Source organism: Triticum urartu, chromosome 4 (genome assembly GCF_003073215.2).
Source record: "Triticum urartu cultivar G1812 chromosome 4, Tu2.1, whole genome shotgun sequence".
Taxonomy (NCBI): Eukaryota; Viridiplantae; Streptophyta; class Magnoliopsida; order Poales; family Poaceae; genus Triticum; species Triticum urartu.
Genome location: NC_053025.1, coordinates 27,325,190 through 27,345,449, shown reverse-complemented (window position 1 = coordinate 27,345,449; position 20,260 = coordinate 27,325,190). Strand labels below are relative to the sequence as shown.

Below are 20,260 nucleotides of genomic sequence, written 5' to 3'. Positions count from 1 at the left end.
AGGCCTGTTACTGCTGCGGTAGTACTAGTCCAGACAATGTTTTGTGTTAAAAACTTATGTATTCGTGTCTTAGAAAATTTGAATTCAAATTTTAAATTTAAATTTTGCTCTTTTTTTCGGTATTTAGTGGTTACCGTGGTTATCGAGTTTACCGCCCCCCTTGAGAAAAATGTTTCATTCGGAATTCAAAACCTTGAACTGGCTACATAGAACATCCACACATTGCCAATCTTCCACGGTATTAATTAATTTGGAGATTGTGTGGCAGTTTCCGGCAAGGCAGTGCATAGTTTACCTAAACTATGCATGGAAGGGGTGAAGAAACAACTCTGCATGCAGTGTGATCCACTTGTGTGCTCCTATGCAACTCCCCACGACCACCAGCTCATTGTGTATACTCTACTCTGCAAGCCAGATATGCAGTACTTTTACAGCTCAGCGAATCCTTGATACTCTCCTATCCTACTGTGCGAGTGTAGCAGTAGTATATTCCTCGCAGAAAGGTCCACGTGTTACGTACAAAACCACGCGCCGACGGGCTGCATGCATGTTTGTCATGTTTGTCATGACTATCTCTCCGTTTCTACTTCAAACTTTGCTGCTCCATGCTCAAGAATCAAGATGATATTATGTGCTGATGTGTAGTGTATTCTTCACCAGCACGCTAATTAGCAAGGCGTCGTCACATGCTCGGTGAAAACTGTGTACGTGGGGCGCCTTTCCTCGTCATTTCGGTCTATCTTCTCCACGTACGTCCGAAAGCCTCTATAAGTAGGTCATGTTTGCCTGTGAATCTCTGCATTGCAAGCACTGCAGTAACAGTTCTATTCCTAGTTTGTCCCTCGCTTGGTACACAGTACTCCTACACCTCTTCGAAAGAAAGCTCACCTACACCTACCTACGTACGTAGTGCCTCCCCAAAACCGTGACCAAAAATGGCACGGTGCTCCCGCGCCTGTCTCACGCTGCTTCTTCTTGCGTGTTGTGCCCTTGTCCAGAGCTCCTACGGGTCGAGACCGTCTCCCCGGGTGCCGCAGAACCCCGGGGTCCTGTCTCCGGCGATGGTTCACGGCGCCGTCTCCACGGAGGGTGCGACCGATCATCATGGAGCAAACGCTGATGATGGTGGTGGTGCTCCTGCAACTTTGGCGATGGGCGAGGCTGGCGTTGTATCGTCGGAGCAGAGGAAGGGTTCAGGGGCGCCGGTGCTGCAGCAGGCGCTGGGAAGGATGCTGGGCTCAAAGCTGGCGCAGCGGGTGCTGGGAGGGGAGGCAGAGGACTCAGGCGGCCGGCCCGTCGTGCCACTCCAACAACGCACACAATACCTGTGCCCCGCCGGCGCAACACTGACCGGGGCGCTTCTTCTTGCACTAGTCTCCCAGACTCCCAGTTGATTCATTCATCGTTGATGCTTTCATGACACTAGAACTTTCGATCTTGTTCTTTCAAAGCATGTGTCTGGGAGCTAGCTAGTCCGAGTTGATTCATGAGATTTTTTTTTGAAATGGAGGCAAAGATTGCCTCATCTGTTAATTAAGCCGAAAAGAATTGTCTAGTTAATTACGAAAAACTAGATGAAAACTGGAACAACAAGGGCCAACCCACCTCAAAGACTAACACACAGGGCAAAGCCCACCCACGACCAACACCGATGACAATCATGTCGCCCACACGATACAAGGTCCACGCCTTCGAAGCTGCAAATCTCTCAAGGCCGCCACCTCGACATCCACTGCTCCGCTGCGCCCTACGCACTCAACCGACACCGCCTTCCGGGGCCGCCACCCCGACATGCCACCGCTCATTTTCAAGCAGCAACGCCGCACGATGCAGCTACCCGCCGCCCACGCTGCTTAGGGCAGCCGCACGCAGACCACGAACGCCGCACCACATTCGGGGCTGCCGCCCTGACATACCTCCACTCGCCCTCGAGCATCAACGCCGCACAAGACAGCTACCCGCAGCCCATGCTGCGCAGAACAACTACATGCAGACCACGAATGTCGTACCACATCCGGGGCCGCCGTCCCGACGTAAAGTTAGGCCGCCCTATCTGAGACGCATCGACCGGGCCGACACCCTCACCGCCCAAACGGGACAAGAATGCCACCCAACCAATGTCGAGCAAGAGCCCCACCTCATAGAGCTGCAACTCACATTGTTCCCGAGATCGCCATCTCGACGCACAAACAGAAACCACCCGGAGTCCCCGCCCCAACGCCCACTGTTCCCGACGACAAAGAGATTCATGAGACCTCTTTGATTCACTCGTCCTTGACGCTTTCATGTAAATCAACAGTAGCAGCTCTTTCCAATCTTGCTCTTCGAAAAATGTGAACCCTTTCATTGTTATGGTGTCCCTGGAGGGCGCCTCAGGTGTATATATATGCCTCTACGAATACATATATAGGTTCTCTTGGATTCATTTGGACGACCTGGTGGATCTCATCTACGAGTTCAGTCCCTGCGGAACCCGGTGCAGCTGTCGGAGCTGTGCGAGCGGCTGGGGCAGGTGGGTGGGGCGCCCGTCCTGGCAGCCGGTGCCGGGGCTGGCCATCAAGGTCCTGCTGGCTGCTGGGAGAAGGCGCGACGGTGGTGCTGGACGGCCAGAAGGTGCTCCCGGCCAGGGCCACCCAGCTCGGCTTCTCCTACCGCTACCCCTACGTCCGAGATCGATGCGCTCAAGGCCATCGCCAAACAACTCTAGCTAGCCACCTCTTCTATAACTGCATGCTACTGTATTGAGTATTTTTTCTTTCTTTCTATCTAGTCTTTTCCTTTTCTCTCTTGTATAATAATATACTCATATACTAAGATGATAGCACAAAAACAACATCGCATCGAAATGTTTTCTTCTGGAGTACATGGATGCATGCCCTTCTTCAAATGAATGAGTGATCGAGCTGGAGCCAGAGCTAGATGGACGATCGACCGCTTATTTTTTGGCCCACCTTTAATTAGCTATAGCTACTAGTACTAAATTTAGTCAAAAATAGCTAGATGCATCGACGGATCGGCCAGACATACATATATAGACATGCATGCATGTTATTAGCTAGAGGTATATAGGTACGAACTAGAGGAGAATCGAATTGAATCGAATCGAATTAGATGGCGATGAAGAGGAGAAGCTGGGAGACGACGGTGACGTTGTGCCTGTTGTTGTCGTTGCTGCTGCTGGCGACGGTGACTCGTACGGTGATGGCGAATATCAGAGAGGATGTGTACACGAAGGACGACGAGAGACGGCAGGAGGCCCTTCGCCACAACGGCGCCACCGCCCCCTTCGGCTCACACTTGATGGTTGCTCCTCCACCCGACTGGTGATAATGATGATTTTTAATCTACTCACTATATATACTACTCTGGAGGAGTACGTACTAGTTAATTATTAATTGTAAGTAAGCATCTAGATTCTATAATTTATCCTTTTACAATCTAACTAGGTACTATTTTTAATTCAACAAACCCATTTTAAACTGATCAGGTAAAGTTGGTTTCTTATGCTTCACCTGTCAGAAGCAATATGTATATTCAATTATAAAAACAAGGCATTTATAATCAAAATAATTGACAAATGTACATTATGTCTAGAGCTTGACCACTCGAAAAGCCACCAAAAGGTCCTGCGGTACATGCAAGGCAGTGAAGTTGACATGCATTGTGTGGGGTGTGCAGATATTAAGATTTACACGCCAATGCTGCATCTACACCCTCATACGTGAAACTATATATTGTGGAAAATATCCAAAGTAACACTGATGACATCTACAAGCACTACTGCAGAATGGTCCTAACGCGACACATGTATAAGAGACTAATCGATCAAATTGTGTGCAATGCATGAATTATAAACGGCATCGTAACAAAACCGTCACCAGTTAACGAACTTTGTGCGATGGCAGAGATATCAAGCATAATTCAGATTAGAGCCACGTGTGTGATACTTGGCATACAATTGATCCATATAAACTGTTTGTAATTAGTCAAAACGATAAAAACGGTCAGCCAAATCAATGTGTGTGCGATATATAACATACAATTCACTCGGATGAAATGTTTGCGATGAGACAAAACAATAGAAACGGTTAGTCAGTTCAAGGTTTGTGCGATATACGACATACAGTTCACACACATAAACTATTTGCAATGAGCAAAAACAAACACCAATGATTCAGCTTAGCAAAATGTGTATGATACACGACAAGCATATTAGTAATTAGAATTGTATGGGAAGACCAATAATTACACAGACGCTTACTGCTAATAAGCCGTGTGTATTGTAGGCAAACACTTGCTGATATACAATTGTCAGTGATTGATGAAATCATCACCGACTTGTTCCGTAGTTTAGTCTGTGTGCGATGTGATTTGCTCTGTCTGCACGACATATATGCTCTGCCTACAGAACAACAATATATATACTAATAAGAACATGATTGCACAACCAAATTATACATCCAATTACATAAGTGACTATTCACACACGAACACGTCACCGTGTACCCTCGGCGTCGAGCGCGATACGTAAGACACGTCGTCAAAGGAGGCTCACCGGAATTGCGATACGCAAGACAATCCGGTGAGCCCTTTTGAAGACCCGAAACCCCACGTGGCAGGGAGAGACCCCTTCTAGACGCACGGCGGTAATGTGCTACCCTACGTTGGTTTGACCGCCCCAAGGACTTCGTAGATCGAAGCTCTCCAAAGCGAAGAACGCCGATGAACGAGAAGCAGAAAATTAGGGTAGGAGATGAAATTTTGTAGATAAATTTTGCGATTGTGTGTTGTTTTCAATCGGCCGTTACCCCTCATGTATATAAGAGGTGGATGGACTTCCATACAAGGAAATGTTAGAATTCACGTTCAAAATCCTAGTTTGGTTCCAACTAGGAATCCGAACTTTCCAAAACTGTTTGGTTTATAACCTGGAGCACCTTGTGGCTCACTTTTGAGGCAGTAAACGGCCTTCGATGAAAATGTGCCTAAAAGCATATTTACTCGTTTTGATGAGACGAACAACTTTCCTGTTGAACATTTTTTGATTCGATGCCATCTTTAGGGCTAAATCGCTCGCGCAAAACAGGTAATTATTCACGTAACTCATTAGACATAGTCCCATGTGTGTCTGGCCCTGGGCATCATATTTTGCTCACTGTAGGGTCACGCTATGTGGGCTCTAGCTTTTTCATACGACCTCAGATTGGGACAATTTTTATATTAAAATCAATCATTTTGATGATACGAAGACAATTCGTGTAGATCAGTTTTCCATATGAGGCCGTCTTGGAGGCATTATGAGCCAACAATATTCTTGATACAAAATCTCAGTAGTTCGAACACAACTTCGGTCTTAGAGATGAGATCAGATGGATATGGCCCAAATATCAAAATTTCTCCTTTTGACGATATGGAACTTTCTCACTTTGAGCACTTTTTCATTTGAGGTCTTCTTAATTATGTTTTTGAACCATGCCATAATCTGGTGTCAACACATGCCTCCCTATTTTTTGACAAAACTTACGTGCCGAAAAGTTACTATTTGCAATGTATTTTTCCTAAGGATGATTTCAACACTTCATCGACCATTTATATTTCTCAGGGCAATAATTATGTATCGGCCATGTTTATGCTAAGGGCGATAGTTATTTATCGGCCATGTCTTTGCTTAAGACGATAGTCATATATCGGCCGTTGCCTATCTAGGCTTCTTGCCACACACTTGGGTGATACTTTTTTAAAGTATTTGCCATTGAGAGCTTGAGGTAACAATGTGCCTTGTATGGATTCCACCAAATATGTTCATCTTCTATTTTTTACCTTGCACACTCACAAACTCTTCTACTCATTTTAGAAAACTGTATGAACTATCAAACAGCTCTCTTCTCTACCTTCTAGCTACAACTAAACCTTACTAGTAAACGTACACGTGCAACACACGTCTCGAGGAAAGCAACCTATACAATTCATATGGGTATTGAATATCCAAATTCATATGAAAATTAATTAATTTTCATGTAACAGAAGCTCTCTTGGGTGAAATGAAGCTCACTATATATATATGTATTGTTCCCGAGGACAAGGGAGAAGTCTTGCTATTAGTAGTCGTGTGAGTTTGGTATTCGTTCGATATTTTGATAAGATGTATGTTGTCTAGCCTCTAGTGGTGTTATGTGAACGTCGACTACATAACACTTCACCATTATTTGGGCCTAGAGGAAGGGAAGTAATAAGTAGATGATGGGTCGCTAGAGTGACGAAAGCTTAAACCTTAGTTTATGCGTTGCTTCGTAAGGGGCTGATTTGGATCCATATGTTTCATGCTATGGTTAGGTTTACCTTAATACTTTTGTTGTAGTTGCGGATGCTTGCAATAGAGGTTAATCATAAGTGGGATGCTTGTTCAAGTAAGAACAGCACCCTAGCACCGGTCCACCCACATGTCAAATTATCAAAGTACCGAACGCGAATCATATGAACGTGATGAAAACTAGCTTGACGATATTCCCATGTGTCCTCGGGGGCGTTTTTCCTTATATAAGAGTTTGTCCAGGCTTGTCCTTTGCTACAAAAAGTGTTGGGCCACCTTCCTGCGCTTTATTTACTTTTGTTACTCGTTGTTCGTTACAAATTATCTTATCACAAAACTATCTGTTATCACTTATTTCAGTACTTGCAGAGAATACCTTGCTGAAAACCGCTTATCGTTTCCTTCTGCTCCTCGTTGGGTTCGACACTCTTACTTATCGAAAGGACTACGATAGATCCCCTATACTTGTGGGTCATCAAGACTCTTTTCTGGCGCCGTTGCCGGGGAGTGAAGCACCTTTGGTAGGTGGAATTTGGTAAGGAAAAATTTATATAGTGTGCTGAAATTTATTGTCACTTGTTACTATGGAAAGTAATCCTCTGAGGGGCTTGTTTGGGGTATCTTCACCCCGACCAGTAGAGCAAATAGTTGCTCCTCAACCTAATAAACCTATTGAAAATGAAATTCCTTATGAGTATCCTTCGGGTATGATAGAAAAACTGCTAGCTAATCCTTTTACAGGAGATGGAACAAAGCATCCTGATGAACACCTAATATATGTGGATAAAGTTTGTGGATTATTTAAGCTTGCAGGTATACCCGATGATGTTTCTAAGAAGAAGGTCTTCCCTTTATCTTTGAAGGGAGACGCATTGACATGGTATAGGCTATGTGATGATACGAGATCATGGAACTATAGAAGATTGAAATTGGAATTTCATCAAAAGTATTACCCTATGCATCTTGTTCATCGTGATCGCAATTATATATATAATTTTTGGCCTCGTGAAGGAGAAAGCATCGCTCAAGCTTGGGGGAGGCTTAAATCAATGTTATATTTATGCCCCAATCATGAGCTCCCAAGAGAAACAATTCTTCAAAAAATTTATGCTCGGCTTTCTGAAAATAATCGCACCATGCTCGATACTTCTTGTGCTGGCTCTTTCATGATGAAGACTATTGGACTTAGATGGGATTTATTGGATGGAATTAAACGCAACTCTGAAGATTGGGATCTCGACAAAGGTAAGGAGTCAGGTATGACACCTAAATTTGATTGTGTTAAATATTTTATGGATACCGATATTTTCCGTAAGTTTAGCACTAAATATGGACTTGATTCTGAGATAGTAGCTTCTTTCTGTGAATCTTTTGCTACTTATGTTGATCTCCCTAAGGAGAAGTGGTTTAAATATTATCATCCCATAGAAGTAAAAGTAGCTGCCCCTATTAAAGTTCAAGAAAAGACTGTCACTTATAATGATCCTATTGTTCCTACTTGTTATGTTGAGAAACCACCTTTTCCTGTTAGGATAAAGGATCATGCTAAAGCTTCAACTGTGGTTCGTAAAAGCAATATTAAAACATATACACCTCCTGAGAAAGTTAAAGTAGAACCTAATATTGCTATTGTTAAAGATCTCTTGTCTGATAATATTGATGGGCATGTTATTCAGTTCTGCGGTGAAACTGCTAGAATTGCTAAACCTTGTGCTAATGCTAAACATAGACCTGTGGTAGGTGTGCCTGTTATTTCTGTTAAAATAGGAGAACATTGTTATCATGGCTTATGTGATATGGGTGCTAGTGCTAGTGTTATACCTTATGACTTGTATAAAGAAATCAAGCATGAAATTGCACCTGCTGAGTTAGAAGATATTAATGTCACAATTAAACTTGCTAACAGAGATACATTTTAGCAGTGGGAATTGTTAGAGATGTTAAAGTTTTGTGCGGGAAAACTAAATATCATGCTGATTTTCTTGTTCTTAGTTCCCCACAAGATAGCTTTTGTCCCATTATATTTGGTAGACCCTTCTTGAACACTGTTAATGCTAAGATAGACTGCGAAAAGAATGTTGTTACTATTGGCTTGGATGATACGACTCATGAATTTAATTTCTCTAAATTTAGTAAACAACACTGAGGGAGTCCTGGATTAGGGGGTGTCCGGATAGCCGGACTATACCTTCGACCGGACTCCTGGATTATGAAGATACAAGATTGAAGGCTTCGTCCCGTGTCCGGAAGGGACTTTCCTTGGCGTGGAAGGCAAGCTTGGCGATACGGATATGTAGATCTCCTACCATTGTACCGACTCTGTGTAACCCTAGCCCTCTCCGGTGTCTATATAAACCGAAGGGTTTTAGTCCGTAGGAACAACAATCATACCATATGCTAGCTTCTAGGGTTTAGCCTCTTTGATCTCGTGGTAGATCTACTCTTGTACTACCCATATCATCAATATCAATCAAGTAGGACATAGGGTTTTACCTCCATCAAGAGGGCCCGAACCTGGGTAAAACATTGTGTCCCCTGCCTCCTGTTACCATCCGGCCTAGACGCACAGTTGGGACCCCCTACCCGAGATCCGCCGGTTTTGACACCGGCATTGGTGCTTTCATTGAGAGTTCCTCTGTGCCGTCGCCATCAGGAAGGATGCCTCATCCCGTCTTTAAAGACGGCACCGTTGCTAAGGGAGCTTTGGTTGTCGGCCAAACTCTCCGTCTAGGTGGTTTCCTTATGACCGCCTGTTCGGCTGCTGCGCCGACGATGACCTCTCGGGTCATCGAAACCAATCTTCACGTCAGCTCGGAATTCGCCGAGCAGCTAGATCCAATGGAGCTCTCTTCCCTAAACGAGCTCTTGGATCGCATCGCCGTCCTGGGAGTCGCTACGGATTACGACCAGATTGGGCCTAAACCCGATCTGAGAGAGATTAACTCTCCCCAGGTCACCCATCATGTTGCCGTGGTAGAGGGACAGTGCGGCGACCCTTCATCTATCTTAAGGACTAGCTATGTCCGGATTCCCGATCCCTCCCAGCCGGATACCCGCAGAGGGGAGGACACCACTCAAGACCTGAACTTAAAGTCAGGCGATGGGCTAGATTCATTGGACATCATCCAAGAATCCAAACTTCTGAGTTCGGAAACTCCTTGGCCTCTGGGTCTCAGATTGGGCGAGGTTTCGGATTTGATTCCACCCACCCACCCGTACATAAGCGATCTATCCCAAATCAGGCAAGAGCCCGAAGAAACAGTACATCATTACTGGGCCAGATTCCTCCTGGTTATGAACAGGATAAAGGACTGCTGTGAGGAAGACGCAATTTCATTCTTCTGCAATAATTGCACGGACAAGGGAATCCTCAACGCCATAAGTCGCCGTGATATTACACGCTTCTCTGACTTGGCGTCCATAGTACGAAAGTACTGTGCGATGGAAAGCGCATGGAAAACCGAAATAAAATTTTGGGACAATCCGGCCCTGAATACAAACCCGGTCCGAAATAAAAGGGTGCATCATCGTTGGACACCCGGGTTCAATACCAAAAAGCAAAAGCCCTCTACAGGGCACGGAACCGTACTGGAAGGATGGCTTAATGGACCCTGTAAAATTCACAGTGCAGAGGGCGCCACACCAACTCACAGCCTTAGAGCATGTTGGATACTCCGGCAGGTGGCAAAAATTGGCGAAGATCTTCTAATTCCAGAAGCCACAGAAAGCCACCCCAGAGACACCAGTACGGTATTAACAGTCTTCGAGACTTTCGCATCAAATAATATGCGAAAAAGAACACTCCGCAGCCTTGCCGAAGTCTACCAAGTAGCAACAATAAACCCATGGAGTGACACGGCTATTACTTTTAACGCCAGTGATGAACCTAAATTCCGAATAGCCCGAGCACCAGCCGCATTGGTCCTCGGTCCAATAGTGGACGGCTTTTGTATTACCAAGGTACTCATGGATGGCGGCAGCGGATTGAACCTCATTTATGAGGAAACCCTTCAAAAAATGGAAATAGACAAGAACCGCATTGAGCGAAGCAGCACAACCTATAGAGGAATAATCCCCAGTCGGGAAGCGTGTTGTACAGGAAAAATCACACTAGATGTGGTGTTCGGCACGCGGATAATTACAGGTCCGAAGAGGTCACGTTCCAAGTGGCCCCGTTCAGTAGCGGATATCACGCTCTGCTAGGGCGGGAAGCGTTTACAATCTTCCAAACAATACCCCATTACGGGTACATGAAGCTCAAGATGCCCGGGCCTAACGGAATCATCACTCTCACTAGTGATCCGGACATAGCACTCCGCGCCGAAAACAAGACAGCCGCACTGGCCCTCGAGGCGCTATCCAAAGCCCTAGCGGCTGAGGAACTGACTGCGCTGCGCTCCATGGTGAATAGGGACGATGTGATACTCGATAAAAGATCCAAGTCCACCTCCTTTAAACCGGTGGACGAAATAGTCAAATTCCAGGTCCATCCAACGGACCCCAATAAAACAGCTTCCATCGGGGCACAGTTAAACCCTGATGTAGACGCCGCACTGTGAGGGTTCCTACGAGAGAACTGGGACATTTTCGCCTGGCACCCTTCAGACATGCCAGGAATCCCACGCAGGGTGGCCGAACACAGCTTAAATATCCTAAAAGGATTCAAGCCAGTCAAACAGGCTCTTCGGCGTTTTTTCGAACCTAAGAGATAGGCCATGGGAGAGGAACTAGCCAAGCTATTGGAGGCCGGATTCATCAAAGATATAAAACACCCGGACTGGCTAGCAAACCTGGTGATGGTACCAAAGAAGGACAAATCCTGGCGCCTGTGCGTTGATTTTAAAGACCTTAACAAGGCTTGCCCAAAGGATCCCTTCCCTCTCCCCCGCATCGATCAAATTATCGACGCTACCGCAGGACACGATTCGTTGTGTTTCCTCGACGCATACTCCGGCTACCATCAAATAAAGATGGCAGAGTCAGACCAAGCCGCAACGGCATTCATCACACCATATACGGCCCATTCTGCTTCAACACAATGCCCTTCGGGCTCAAAAACGCCGGTGCAACATATCATCGCATGATTCAGACATGTCTGGCAAACCAGATCGGCAAAACAGTGGAGGCATATGTAGATGATGTGATCGTTAAAACAAGACATGTCGAATCTCTAGTAGACGACTTGAGGCTAACATTCGATAACCTCCGAACATACGACATCAAGCTCAACCCGGAAAAATGCGTTTTCGGCATTCCAGCCGGAAAGCTCTTGGGCTTCATTGTATCCGGTAGAGGAACTGAAGCAAATCCAGCCAAGATCTGAGCTCTGTCACAATTGGATATCCCGAAGGACCTCAAATAAATACAAAAATTAACCGGATGCGTGGCGGCTCTAAGCCGCTTTATCTCCCGCTTGGGAGAAAAGGCCCTACCCCTTTACCGCCTCCTTCGGCGCACCGAACACTTCGAGTGGACGGATGCAGCCACGGCCGGACTCGACGAAATAAAAGCCATCTTGGCAACAAACCCAGTCCTGGCCGCGCCAAACATTGGCGAACCAATGCTATTATACATTGCAGCAACCCATCAGGTCGTAAGCACAGTGCTCGTCGTCGAACGAGAAACGGACGGACACAAATTCCCCCTTCAAAAGCCGGTCTACTATGTGTCCACTGTCCTTACTCCGTGCAAGTCACGGTACCCGCATTATCAAAAGATTGCGTACGCGGTATTTATGGCATCCTGGAAGCTGCGACACTACTTTCAAGAGTGTTCAATAATAGTAGCCTCGGAAGTGCCACTTAACGATATTATAAACAACTGCGACACGACGGGCCGGATTGCAAAATGGGCCATTGAGCTCGTCCCGTTCGACATAACTTACAAGCCACGGCGAGCTATCAAGTCGCAAGTTTTGGCCGACTTCGTCACAGAATGGACGGAGGCCGAACTCCCTAAAGAGTACGACACATATTCAAACCGGGTCATGCACTTCGACGGCTCCAAAATGTTGGCCGGTCTAGGGGCTGGCGTCGTTTTGACGTCCTCCACAGGAGACACAGTTCAATATGTACTCCAGATAATGTACACAGACTCCAACAATGCAGCCGAATATGAGGCCCTTTTACATGGTCTCCGGATGGCAGTATCCATGGACATTCAACGCCTAGAGGTGCGCGGGGACTCAAACCTCGCAATATCCCAAATAAATGGAGATTTTGATGCCAAGGATCCAAAAATGGCAGCTTATCGCAACGCCGTCCTAAAAATGTCAGCTCGGTTCGAAGGGCTCGAATTTCACCATATAGCCCGGGAAAATAATCAGGCGGCAGATGTCCTGGCATGCATCAGCGCAAAACGCGATGTAGTCCCCCCCCAACATCTTCTTGGAAAGGCTGTTCAAGCCATCCGTAGTATGGGAAGGGGAACTCGACAATAATAGCCCGGAACCAACCGCAGTGCCCGACACCGAACACTCTGACATAATTGGAGGCTCTGCAATGAAATAACACCTTCAGCCCACGTAATATTGGCCGTCATCGCCCCGTGGACAGAACCATTCCTCGCCTACCTTACTAGGCAGGAACTCCCCGAGGACCAAAATGAGGCACGCTGCATAGTGCGGCGATCTAAAGCCTATAAAGTCCATGAGGGAGAGCTTTATAAGAAAAGCACTACCGGAGTCCTTCAAAGGTGCATCTCCGAAGAGGAAGGGCGGAACCTCCTGGCTGAAATTCATGCCAGACTTGGCGGTCATCACGCTGCAGCTCGGTCCCTTGTAAGCAAGGCCTTCCGTACAGGCTTTTATTGGCCGACGGCCTGGGCAGACGCCTAGGACTTGGTCCAACGATGCGTCGGTTGCCAGCTTTTTGCAAACCAAAGCCATATGCCACCCACCGCCCTCCAAACTATCCCCATCACTTGGCCCTTCGCGGTCTGGGGGCTTGACATGGTTGGACCCCTTAAAGGCGGAACCCACAAGAAAAAATACTTACTGGTCATGGTGGATAAGTTCACCAAATGGATAGAAGCCAAGCCTGTTAAGACGGCCGAATCCGGACCGGTGATAGACTTTATATCCGGGGTTGTACACCATTACGGCATCCCCCACAGCATCATCACTGATTACGGCACGAACTTTACAATCGACGAGGTAAAACTCTGGTGCAAAAACATGGGCATCAATCTCGATTATGCTTCCATCTATCACCCACAAACTAACGGCCAGGTCGAACGTGCAAATGGTCTTATCATGAGCAACATCAAACCCAGATTAGTGTGGTCCCTTAAGGAATCTAATACGCACTGGGTAGAGGAGCTCGACTCCGTACTCTAGGGGCTGCGGACCACGCCGAATCGCACCACCGGATACACACCATTCTTCATGGTGTATGGTGCAGAGGCAGTTTTGCCCTGCGGCATAATTCATGACTCACCTCGAGTGCGCGTGTACGAAGAAAGAGAAGCCGCACTCGATCGGCAGGACAGTTTGGATGCCTTGGAGGAAGAGTGTGACGTGGCAAAAGCCCGTCCTGCATTCTATCAACAGCGGTCTCGAAGATACCAAAGCAGAGAAGTACGGGCCAAAAATTACAACGTTGGCGAATTAGTTCTACGCCTACCGGACAAGAAAAAGGACAAACTCAAGCCCAAGTGGGAAGGTCCCTTCATAATTGACCAAGTCCTGACTGGTGGAGCGTACCGCCTACGAGATGCATCGGATAACCGACTCGAGCCGAACCCATGGAACGCAGCCCGTCTCCGAAGATTCTATGCCTAGCGCCGGACTCTGTGTTCGTCTCCTTCCTTTGTCCATTTTTTATATACTGTCTGTCTTACATTTCTCTCCTTCTCCTCTCTCTCTCTCTCTTATAGCCTTTAAAGGCTCATAAAGTGATGCGCTATCCGCGCTCATTAAACCTGGGGGCTTCTTTAAACAGAAGCTTATTTATACGGGCTTCATGCCCAACACATGTGTCACACTTCCGCATGTACCTTTTATTCACCATTATATGCATCGATATGACTTAAGTTTTGGCCAAGCTGGGTTGCTTGGCTCCTGTGCTTACCCCTACGTTCCCAATTGTTCGGCTAGGTGGTAAAGGGAGCACCTCTGTGATTGTTACTGCCGGGTCAGCCGGATGTGTACCTCAGACTGGGTGAAGCCGAAAGCTAGCGTTCTTAAGGGAATATTCGGTCGGTGAACTAAAGATGATCTTTTTTCCACTTATTTATCTATACGCCCCCAGATGTTTTTCCTGTGTCTCTTTTCGCAGAATGGACATGCACTTTAGGGCATGCCTCCCAGGGAAAGGAACCCCTAACGGAACTATTCTCCCTGGAAGATGTTTCTTACTAACCATGTAATATAACATAACTAGTTGGGCACTTGTCTGTTCAAGCACTAATGACCCCTACGCCTGGTCTCCATGCATACCCCGGTTCTTATATAACTGCGAGGGTATTCGGACACACTCCGAACCGTCAGGTCCCGAGGTTGAAGCGAAAAGGTCGGCCATGACAAACGATCTACAATCCGGCTAGAAGGCATTACACATGTCAATTAAAATTACATAGTCAATCTGACTGATTGTATTCCTCTTCAATACCATCTAACAGGCTGTCTAGCTTACAGTCCTGTTGGGAATACTTTGCGGCCAATTCTACTTGGCCGTATACTAAGCTCACAGGGATCTCCTTCCCATCGGGCCCCACGGGTCCAACCTCGGCCATGTGGTTTGGATCAGCCTTCGTGTATCGCGTCTTCACCATGGCCCAGGCCTCCCTGGCGCCTTGACGGCAGGCCGACATCTTCCACAATCGGAAGCGCCGCCGCGCTCCCTTCAGCTTCTCTACAAGCTCTCCAAGGCCTTCGGGCATGGAGACGGATGGCCACAAGGCCTGGGCGACGCCTTGCATCACCTGCCGAACTCGCTAGTGCAGTTGTAAGAGCTCGGGAAGAAGGTCACCCGTAGAACCGGGCATTTCCTCTGCAGGACGACCTGTTAGCATACCTACAGACATTACTCTGTTAGTCAACTTCCTCTCCGAACTCTTTTTTCAAAGTTTGTTTAAATCACTTACTAAATATGCCGTGTCGAAGCCGCTGATTCTCCTTAACGGAGTCCAACAGCTGGGCACGAACATCCTTCAGTTCAACGCCCAGCTTGGTGTTGGCATCTTGGAGATCGTTCTTCTTCCGCCTCACCTTTGTCAGCACGCTCTCACCAGCCTTCAGCTGGCGTTAGAGTTGTTGCTCTTCCAGATTTAATCCGGCGCCATCTGCAATTTCATTTGTTAGATTTGCACCCACGCTGCACTTCGCAAGATACTTATCTTTCGAAGCGTATATTACCAGAGGGGGTCTCCTTGGGCTCCCCTGCCGCGGCTAGTGCGGCCTCAAGTTGGGCTTTGCACTCTTCCAGCTCCTGGGACAGTAGGGTATTCTTTTCTGTAAGAACCTGCATAACAAATGATCCTTAAATCAGTTATTCTAACTGTTTCAAGTCTCGGGGGCTACTGGTATATATATAATCACCAAAATTTTCTTACCCATATGTCTTTTACATATTGCTCCATGGCTCTGGCTAGACCATTTTGAGCAGCACGGAGGTACGCATCTCCCGAATTGAAGGCATCCAATGCCTCTTGGGAGAAACAAGCGTCGTGAAGAACTGTCCGGCGACGCCTGTGGTTCATGGCACTCTCCACCTCGGAATTGGTGGCACACAGCCTGTCCGCATCCTCTGTCGGAGGAGCATCCGGTGCGCGCCTTGTGTTCGCCTCCGCTTCCGGACTAGGCTTGGGAGCCTGGCTGGTGGAGGCGCGATTGGCAACCTCTCCGGATATAGTCCGGCGAGGTCTCTTCGTCCTGAAGAGATCACGAGCGTTAATATGCCTTGAAGGAATAACACCTGGGAATAAGATGGCGCGCTATACCTTTGCGCCGGCGTCTCAGTCCGGAAAGCACTTCTTTTCAGCCCGCGGGGCCTTGCCGCCCCTCGTTGGCTAGACGCCGCAGGCTCGGCCTCCCGTCTCAAGGACCTCCCCTACAAAACACGGTTGTCATACGGCAATCGAAAACACGCGAGGATAGATCCCTTTTCAAAGTGCTGGGACTTCGGTCTCAGTTACCTGTGAGGCTGGGAGTAGCCCTGGGTAATCGGCCGTAATGACCACCAAGGCGTTGTCCTTGCTCAATTGATGAAACACCCCATCAATCAGCTCCACAGATAAGTCCGGATCCTCTTGAGAGGCCGGGTCGAGGGACCATCCCGGATCCTCGGGTTGTGGAGGAGGGTTGTTTATTTCTTTAACATCCTGGCGCAGTTCCTATGTTGAAGTCGTTAGACTGAATATTTAACAATGGGAATATAAAACGGATGAGCAAGTAGAAGTGTCCACTTACCCAACTTGGGGGATTGTACATAGAAAATCCACCCTGTGGGTTGACGCGGAGAAATTCCTCCTCTTCTCCCTTGTACAAAGCGGACAAGGTCTTTATTAGAGCGGCAGCCGAATCCGGCCCCTTACGGCCGTGGCGGGTGGCGTCGTCCTCCCCGTTGAAGTCCCACATGAGGTGGCCTCTATACTGAAGCGGCTGCACCCCTCGCATGATGCATGCGGCCATGACCCCGATCATGGTCAGTCCGGAATGAGCTAACAATCTTATTCGGCCCATCAGGTAAAGAACGTCCTTGTCACTTTCCCTCTGAGGGCTCCGTGGATGCCAGCTTAGGCGCTTCTTTAGGGGAGCACTGTCGAACTCAGGGAGGCCGATCCGGACAGGATCCGGCAGCGGGACGTCCTCTATATAAAACCATTCCGAAGGCCAGTCCTCGGACGCCTTCTTTTGGCTTTCGGATAGATATCCGGTCCCGGCGATGCGCCACACTTCGGCTCCGCCCACTTGATATATTGACCCCTTCTAAGAACGGGGCACAAGGCAGAATAGCCTTTTCCACAGCGCGAAATGAGCCTCGCAGCCCAAAAACAGCTCGCAAAGGGCTATGAAGCCCGCGATATGCAATATGGAGGCAGGCGTGAGGTTGTGCAGCTGGAGGCCATAGAACTCCAGGAGCCCCCGAAGAAACGGATGAATTGGAAATCCGAGCCCTCTTATTAAGTAAGGGACAAGGCATACCCGCTCTCCTTTGGAGGGATTGGCGGCGCTCTCCGCTTGCTCTCCGCCATTATAGGTGGCAAGTCCGGCTCGAACCGGGACCATATAGGCCAGGGGGAGAAATCCATTGGTCTGGAGCGTCACTAGCTCGCTGTGCAGGACAGAGCATCTCCCCCAATCTCCAGGCTGAGGGCTGGAAGGGCGAGAGGAGGAGCTGCAGCGGCCGGCCATGATAGAATGGACCTCTGTCGGATACGCTCTCATGAATACTCGCGGAGGGGAGAAGGTGTGGTTTGGATCTAAATCCTCGTCCCGTTAAATAGGCGGCTCATTCACGCGGCTAGGGGTGTAAATGTAAAAACACCCTGACTTTTCGTATTCATTTGACACGTGGAAGACGGCCATTATTGGGCGTAGAAGCCAAGGAGCGCTACATTTACAAGAAACCGGACATTATTCAATAGGTACACGGAATTTGGAGGAGAACCCGCCTTGCAATGCCGAAGACAATCTGCGCGCCAGACTTGTCGTCATTGAAGCCTGGTTCGGGGGCTACTGAGGGAGTCCTGGATTAGGGGGTGTCCGGATAGCCGGACTATACCTTCGGCCGGACTCCTGGACTATGAAGATACAAGATTGAAGGCTTCGTCCCGTGTCCGGAAGGGACTTTCCTTGGCGTGGAAGGCAAGCTTGGCGATACGGATATGTAGATCTCCTACCATTGTAACCGACTCTGTGTAACCCTAGCCCTCTCCGGTGTCTATATAAACCGGAGGGTTTTAGTCCGTAGGAACAACAATCATACCATAGGCTACCTTCTAGGGTTTAGCCTCTTTGATCTCGTGGTAGATCTACTCTTGTACTACCCATATCATCAATATCAATCAAGCAGGACGTAGGGTTTTACCTCCATCAAGAGGGCCCGAACCTGGGTAAAACATTGTGACCCCTGCCTCCTGTTACCATCCGGCCTAGACGCACAGTTCGGGACCCCCTACCCGAGATCCGCCGGTTTTGACACCGACAAACACCGTGAAGAAGAATTGCCTAGTAAGGATGAAATTATTGGTCTTGCTTCTATTGCCGTACCTCCTAGTGATCCTTTAGAACAATATTTGCTAGACCATGAGAATGATATGTTTATGAATGAAAGAAGGGAAATAGATGAAGTATTATTTAAACAGGAACCTATTCTAAAACACAATTTGCCTGTTGAAATCCTAAGGGATCCCCCTCCACCTAAGGGTGATCCCGTGTTTGAGCTTAAACCGTTGCCTGATAATCTTAAATATGCTTATCTTGATGAAAAGAAGATATATCTTGTTATTATTAGTGCTAACCTTTCAAAGCATGAAGAAAAAAGATTATTGAAAACTCTGAAGAAGCACCGTGCTGCTATTGGATATACTCTTGATGATCTTAAGGGCATTAGTCCCACTCTATGTCAACATAAAATAAATTTGGAAGCAGATGCCAAACCAGTTCATGATCCTCGACGACGTCTGAATCCTAAAATGAAAGAAGTGGTAAGAAAAGAAATACTAAAGCTTCTGGAGGCAGGTATAAATTATCCCGTTGCTGATAGTCAGTGGGTAAGTCCTGTTCATTGTGTCCCTAAGAAGGGAGGTATTACTGTTGTTTCTAATGATAAATATGAATTGATTCCATAAAGAATTATTACAGGTTATAGGATGGTAATTGATTTCCGCAAATTAGATAAGGCTACTAAGAAAGATCATTACCCCTTACCTTTTATCGATCAAATGCTAGAAAGATTATGCAAACATACACATTACTGCTTTCTAGATGGTTATTCTGGTTTCTCTCAAATACCTGTGTCGGCTAAAGATCAATCAAAGACTACTTTTACATGCCCTTTTGGTACTTTTGCTTATAGACGTATGCCTTTTGGTTTATGTAATGCACCTGCTACCTTTCAAAGATGCATGATGGCTATATTCTCTGACTTTTGTGAAAAGATTTGTGAGGTTTTCATGGACGACTTTTCCGTCTATGGATCTTCTTTTGATGATTGCTTGAGCAATCTTGATCGAGTTTTGCAGAGATGTGAAGAAACTAATCTTGTCTTGAATTGGGAAAAGTGCCACTTTATGGTTAATGAAGGTATTGTCTTGGGGCATAAAGTTTCTGAAAGAGGTATTGAAGTTGATAATGCCAAGGTTGATGCTATTTAAAAGATGCCATGTCCCAAGGACATCAAAGGTATAAGAAGTTTCCTTGGTCACCCCGGATTTTATAGGAGGTTCATTAAGGACTTCTCAAAAATTTCTCGGCCTCTGACTAACTTATTACAAAAAGATATACCATTTGTCTTTGATGATGATTGTGTAGAAGCATTTGAAATACTTAGGAAAGCATTAGTCTCTGCACCTATTGTTCAGCCACCTGATTGGAATTTACCCTTTGAAATTATGTGTGATGCTAGCGATTATGTTGTAGGTGTTGTTTTAGGGCAAAGAGTTGATAAGAAATTAAATGTTATCCATTATGCTAGTAAGACCCCAGACAATGCTCAAAGAAATTATGCTACTACTGAAAAAGAACTTTTAGCAGTTGTATTTGCTTGTGATAAGTTCAGACCTTATATTGTTGATTCTAAAGTAACTATCCACACTAATCATGCTACTATTAAATATCTTATGGAGAAGAAAGATGCTAAACCTAGACTTATTAGATGGGTTCTCTTGCTACAAGAATTTGATTTGCATATTGTTGATAGAAAAGGAGCTGAGAACCCCGTTGCAGACAACTTATCTAGGTTAGAGAATGTTCTTGATGACCCACTACCTATTGAAGATAGCTTTCCT

At 46.8% G+C, this 20,260-nt stretch overlaps 1 pseudogene; it reads left to right on the top strand.

Annotated features, from left to right (window-relative positions):
- Positions 1-836: 836 nt before the first annotated feature.
- On the top strand, positions 837-1,483 carry LOC125553457 (annotated as a pseudogene).
- The last annotated feature ends 18,777 nt before the right edge of the window (positions 1,484-20,260 follow it).